At 44.9% G+C, this 6,000-nt stretch overlaps 1 protein-coding gene across 9 annotated transcripts in view; it reads left to right on the plus strand.

Annotated features, from left to right (window-relative positions):
- ppfia3 (PTPRF interacting protein alpha 3) overlaps positions 1–3,488 on the plus strand; it is a 129,594-nt gene extending 126,106 nt beyond the window's left edge. For all 9 annotated transcript variants that reach the window (XM_072588823.1, XM_072588822.1, XM_072588824.1 and 6 more), the window contains one exon: positions 923–3,488. The gene's annotated coding sequence lies outside the window, so the exon portion shown is untranslated. The remainder of the gene's footprint in view (positions 1–922) is intronic.
- Positions 3,489–6,000: the final 2,512 nt, after the last annotated feature.

Below are 6,000 nucleotides of genomic sequence, written 5' to 3' on the forward strand. Positions count from 1 at the left end.
CTTCATTGTTCAGAAGTAGGGATGTTTGCTGAGGACTGCACAATATTCAGCTGAATTCACGACTCCTCAGAAATTGAAGGAGTCTGTGTTCAAATGCAACAAGATCTGGACAGTATCCAAGCTTGGGCTGACAAATAGCAAGTAATATTCATGCCATACAAACGCCAGGCAAAGACCATTTTCAACAAGAAGCAATCTAACCATCACCCATTGACAATCAGTGGTATCACCATCACTGAATTCCCCCACTATCAACATTGACCAGAAACTCAAATGGACTCACATTATAAATACAATGGTTATGACAGCAGGTCAGAGGCTAGAATACTACAGTGTCCAAAGCCACAAGTTCAGGAATGTGATGGAACACGCCCAGTTGCCTGGATGAATACACTCAAGAAGCTTGACAAATTCCAGGACAAAATGTCCGCTTGATTGGTACCACATCCACAAGCATCCACTCTTTCCACCACTAACACTCAGTAGCAGCATTGTGTACTATCAACAAGATACAACTGCAGAAATTCACCAAATAACCTTAGACAACAGCTTCCAAATCCACAGCCACTCCCGTACAGAAGGACAAGGGCCACAGATACTGAAAATACAACTATCCAAGCACATTCTGTCCAAGCCACTCACTATCCTGACTCGGAAATATATCGCTGTTCCTTCAGTGTTGTTGGGTCAAAATCCTGGAATTCCCTCCCGAATGGCATTCTGAGTTAATCCACAGTAGATGGACTGTCACAGTTCAAGAAGGCAGTTCATCACCACGTTTTCAAGGGCCAACAAGGGATAGGCAATAAATGCTGGCACAGCCAGCAATGCCCATATCCCATGGGTGAATTTAAAAAAAGTAAATCATAAGTTAACTCTGTAAAAGGTGCTGCATTAAGCATTTTCCCTTTTGCACTTGCAGATCTCGAGGGGATTGTGATGAGTTGCTGTCGTCGTGCAGTTTATTGTGGCTAGAAGAATCGAAGAACCAGTATGAGAAATATCACAGAACTGACCCGACTGTTATAAGGGCAAGAGACCCTCCCCATCCACCGCTGTCTCCTCTCACCCTCTACCCTAGTGTTGCACCCAAGAAGAGTGGGCGAGAAGCTGGAGAGATTGTTTCATTCCTCCAGAGATGCTGTTTTCATCTTGTGTCACTCCGTGGACCCCACATCTGAGGTCAATCACCCACTGCCACTCTCCCCACCACTCCCTCCAGACTGTTAGCGGGACTGAGCCACAGTACTGGCTCGAGGCCTGTGGGTGACCCAGGGGTACATAGCAAGAAAAGCTATGACGCGACTTTAAGGTATTGTCCTGTTTTGGGTCCTGGATGTAAATATACCGATCAGCCTGCCCTGCCCTCCCACAGCCACTGTTTCTTCCCATCCCTCCCACAAAGTGGTGGGATTTTTTTTCTTGTGAGTGAGAGTTCCCAAAACTGTTTCTGTGCCGGAGAAAGTTGCCTTTGAGAAGTTTTTATGATTTATTTTAAAATCCAGCTGCTCCTTCTGCGCTTGCACTTTGGCTTCTGCATCCCCCACCAACCTCCCATCCAGCTTCAACCTGTTCATGCTGCACAGCACAGTGTTCCATCTCCCCACCCACACACACACACACACACAGAGTGTCACCCCTTGCTGTCGATTGACTAAGCTCTTGTTTGATTCAGAGATTATTGTCTAGGCAACAGGCTCAGGGGCACAAACAGACAATTTGTCAGAGACTTAGCTTTTTATGGGACATTGCTGTCCCTGTCGAGGAGAGTTTGATGGGGGAAAATGTAGAGGTAGCTTTACTCTGTAACTAACTCTGTGCTGTCCGTGTCCTGGGAGTGTTTGATGGGGACAGTATCAAGGGACAATTAATTTCTGTTTAAAAGAGTGGAGGCAGCTTTACTCTGTATCTAACCCCATCCTGTCCCAGTCCCATGAATATTTAATGGGGGAAAGTACCGAGGGAGCTTTATTCTGTATCTAACCTGGGTCTGTTCCTGTCTTATGAGTGTGTGATGGGGATGGTGTAGAGGTAGCTTTACTCTGTATCTAGCCCCGGTCTCTCCTTGTTCTGTGAGGGTTTGATGGGGACAGTGTAAAGGGAGCTTTACTCTGTATCTAACAAATTCTTTCGCTGTTTGTCTCTCTCTCTCTCTCTGTCATTTCTCTCCTGAAAGAGGGAGACCCTGTCCTGAGCCCTGAGAGTCATGAGTGTCTGGATCATTGTGCGTGACAGTGAATGCTGATGTTAAAGCTGTCAGAGAGAGATGGAGGAAGAACCTTCAAGACTGCTGTAGCTCTGGGCTGAGGCCTGAAGCCTGCAGTTGTCCAGAAGGAGCTGCGAAAAGGACAGCTTTTGCAGGACCTTTCAGATGAAGCAGTTTGGCCTGTGCCTCTCTGTCCTCCTTAACTGCAATTTACAGGCTGACCATTGGCCTTCTCCAGCCCAGGCTCCTGGGTTTACTTGGTGACAGGACCCTGTAAGGGCTGCAGAGATTTTTTTGGGGGGAGGGGGGGGTGTGTGAGCGTGGGAAGTTTTACTGCTATGTTAATATAGCTCTTTTTTTCAGAGTTGTGTTTGCTCTCCAGGCCCCTGTTTTCCTTCCATTTTGATGCTCCCCCCGCCCCACACACACACAGACGGTACATCTCTCCTAAGGTTCCTCAATAGCTAATGATGCGCTTTTTTTTGATTATTATAATGTCAAAATTTGGAAGCAAGCAGCAAGACACTGTTGGGTTTCAGAGGTGGGTGAAGTTAGAGGGCATTTCACAGGGAGCACTTGCTGGAGCCATTGAGGCAGGTGGGGAGGGCCAAGTCATGTTTGTGCAGAGGTGATGGTGGAGGGAAAGTTCCAGACGAAGTGGAGTAGACTTCAATCACTGGTTCCACACTAAGTCATGTCCAACTCCTGCCCAAAGTCATGTCAGTGACTAGACGATCACCCTGTGCAGCTCTGCACCCCAATTCTCCTGGGATGATGTGCGTCCAGGTCTGTCAGAGCATCCCTACCCCCCTCTGTACTGATACCTGTCCATCACTGCATCAGCTGATGCTCACCTCACCAACTTCCACATCCTGCCTCCAGCCCCAGGACCCCCCCCTTGTTAAAATTCCATCTCCACTCTGACACTGAGGTACTCCTTCTCTGAAATATGGTCTGTTCAGTCCTTATTGAAAATGTAAATTAAGCTTTGCTGTCAATGCATCGATTGCTGTTAAGCCCTGAGGTGTTTTTTTTGTAAATGGATGTTTACTGTATTTATTTAACTCGTGTAATGTTCTGTCATTGGTCTGGAACATTCTTTGAGATTTACTTGCTAATTTTTACTTATAATGACTGACGAGGAAAGGAATCTCCCTTTTTTATATTGTCCCAAACTCGCTCCATCGTCTCGTCTGTTATTATTAATTTATTCGTGCTCTGCGCGTTTCCAGGTGAGTGTATTTAATGTATTTACATAAAGGTCAGTGTCCAAACTTCAAAATATTCCTGGCTCCTTTATTGATAAGCGTCTCTTTCCAGAACACAGTGACTGGAATATAATATGGAAAAATGTGAGATTATCCACTTTGGTCAGAGGAAAGGATGTGCATAAATGGTAAGAGATTAGAAAAGTGTATGCAGGTGTGCAGAGCAACTTATTGCGAAGTCAATGAAGGCTAACATGCAAATGCAGCAAGCTGTGAGGAAGGTTAATGAAATCTTCACCTTTATCACAAGAAGATCTGAGTACAGGAGCAGCAAAGCCTTGCTTCAGTTCTATAGGAGTTTGGTTAGACCAAGTATCTGGAATACTGTGTGCAGTTTTTAATCTCCTTATCTCAGGAAAAAGAAAACTGCCAAAATGTACAATGAAGGCTTACCAGACTTACTCCCAGGATGGTGGGACTGTTCCATGAAGAGACATTAGGAGACTGGAACTAAATTCCCTAGAGTTTCTAGGAATAAGAGGGGATCTCATTCTTACAATATATACTTAAGGGGTTAGACCGGGTAGATGTTTCCTCTAGTTGGTGAGTCTAGAACCAAGGGGCATAATTTAAATATAAGGAGGATCTTACTTAGGTTCATGAGGAGAATGTTTTTTGCACAGTCTTTGAGTACATTTAAGTAGAGATTGATAGATTTTTGATCAGAAGTGATGTATAGGGTCATGGTGATGGGGTGGGTCAAAGGCATGAAAATGATCAGTCAGTCTGATTGTATTGAATGGCAGGGCATACTTGATGGCCTGAATGCCACCTCCTGTTCCTATCGGGACATATTCTCAAAGTTCAAGGGCAGGGATGTTCTTCCACATTATCAAGAAGGAGACAGAAGTAGCTCTTGGGAGTTAAAGGGATCCAAGGGGATGGAGAGAAAATTGGAACAGACACTGAGTTGGATGATAGGCCGTGATCATACTGAGTGATAGCGCAGACTCAAGGAGCCGAATGGCCCAATCCTCCTATCTTCTACATATAGCCTCTAGGTGGCCAATGCCTGCTGTCCTATGATGAGTGAGTGGTGTCTAGTTTGGGCACCGACCACTGATGCTGGCAGAATAAGGCCAACAATAGCCAAAAATATACAACCATTTGTAAGGTTGTATTGCCATCAAGTGATCACATTAGGTTAGTGCTGCCTGGTAAATGGGACCAGGAAAAGAACAACCCTGACTGTGTGTGTGTGTGTGTGAATGAAAGAGAGAATCTGTGTGTGTATATATATCAGGAGGTGGGATGGGCTGCATGAGGATACTGCTGTCTCATTACAGACCTTGGAGCTTCATATCTGCAGAGAATTTATGGGACTGAAATACACCATTCAGCCCAGTTGTCTTATGCTGGTGCTCATGATCCATGTGAGCCTCTGCAAATACAAGTGATTTTGAAATTTTCTCTAGCTTCCCCTTAAATGCATCAATATTTTTCTCATTTCAGCCACCCCCTGCGGGAGCAGGCTCCACATTCTCCTCACGCTGTGGGAAAGTAATTTATCCTAAATTCTCAATTGTATTTATGAATAACTGCTCCATGTGTGTGGCTTCAAATGGGAACATCTTGTCTTCATCTACCCTATCAAACCCCTTCACAATATTAAAAGATCAATATCTATTTAGAACCCAAATAATAAAAGCAGAAGGAGGGAATTCTGGTCCACTATTCAATGAGATCGTGGCTGATCTGATAATCCCCAACTCCTGTCTTTTTACCCATAACCATTTATTCTCTTACTGATTAAAATTCTGACAATCTCAAGCTTGAATATACTTAACGAGGGCTCAGTGATTAGCACTGCTGTCACACTGCCCAGGACCCAGGTTTGATTCCATTCTCGGGCTACTGGCTGTGTGGAGTTCGTATGTTCTCCCCACCTCAGTGTGGGTTTGCTTCCACAGTCCATGGATGTACTGACCAAGCTAAATTGCCCATCATATCCAGGGATGTGTATGTTAGGTAGATTAGCCATGGGAAATGCAGGGTTACAGGGATAAGGAGGTAAGTCTGGGTGGTCTGCTCTTCTGAGGGTCAATGTGGGCAAAATAGCCTCCTTCCACACTCTAGGGATTCCATGATCCGGCCTCAATAGCTTCTGCACAGAATTCCAGAAGACTCCCAGCCCTCAGAGAGGAAATTCCTCATCTCCGACTTAAATGTATGACCCCTAATTCTGAAATTATGCCCTCTGGTCCGAGACTTTCCTATGAGGAAACAATCTCTCTGCATCTATCCTGTCAAGTCCACCAAGGATCTTATATGTTTCGATAAGGTCACCTCTCATTCTTCTAAACTCCAATGAGTACAGGTCCATACCCGGGGTTAGCCTAATGAACCTTCTCTGGACTGCCTCCAACATCAGAATATATTTCCTGAGATAAAGGGCCCAGAACTGTTAAGAGTATTCCAGCTGTGGTCTGACTAGTGCCTTGTAAAGATTGACGAAAATTTAATTTTTATACTCCATTTCCTTTGAAACAAAGGCCAACATTCCATTTGCCTTCCCTATTACCTACG

Source organism: Chiloscyllium punctatum, chromosome 18 (genome assembly GCF_047496795.1).
Source record: "Chiloscyllium punctatum isolate Juve2018m chromosome 18, sChiPun1.3, whole genome shotgun sequence".
In the NCBI taxonomy this organism is placed as follows: Eukaryota; Metazoa; Chordata; class Chondrichthyes; order Orectolobiformes; family Hemiscylliidae; genus Chiloscyllium; species Chiloscyllium punctatum.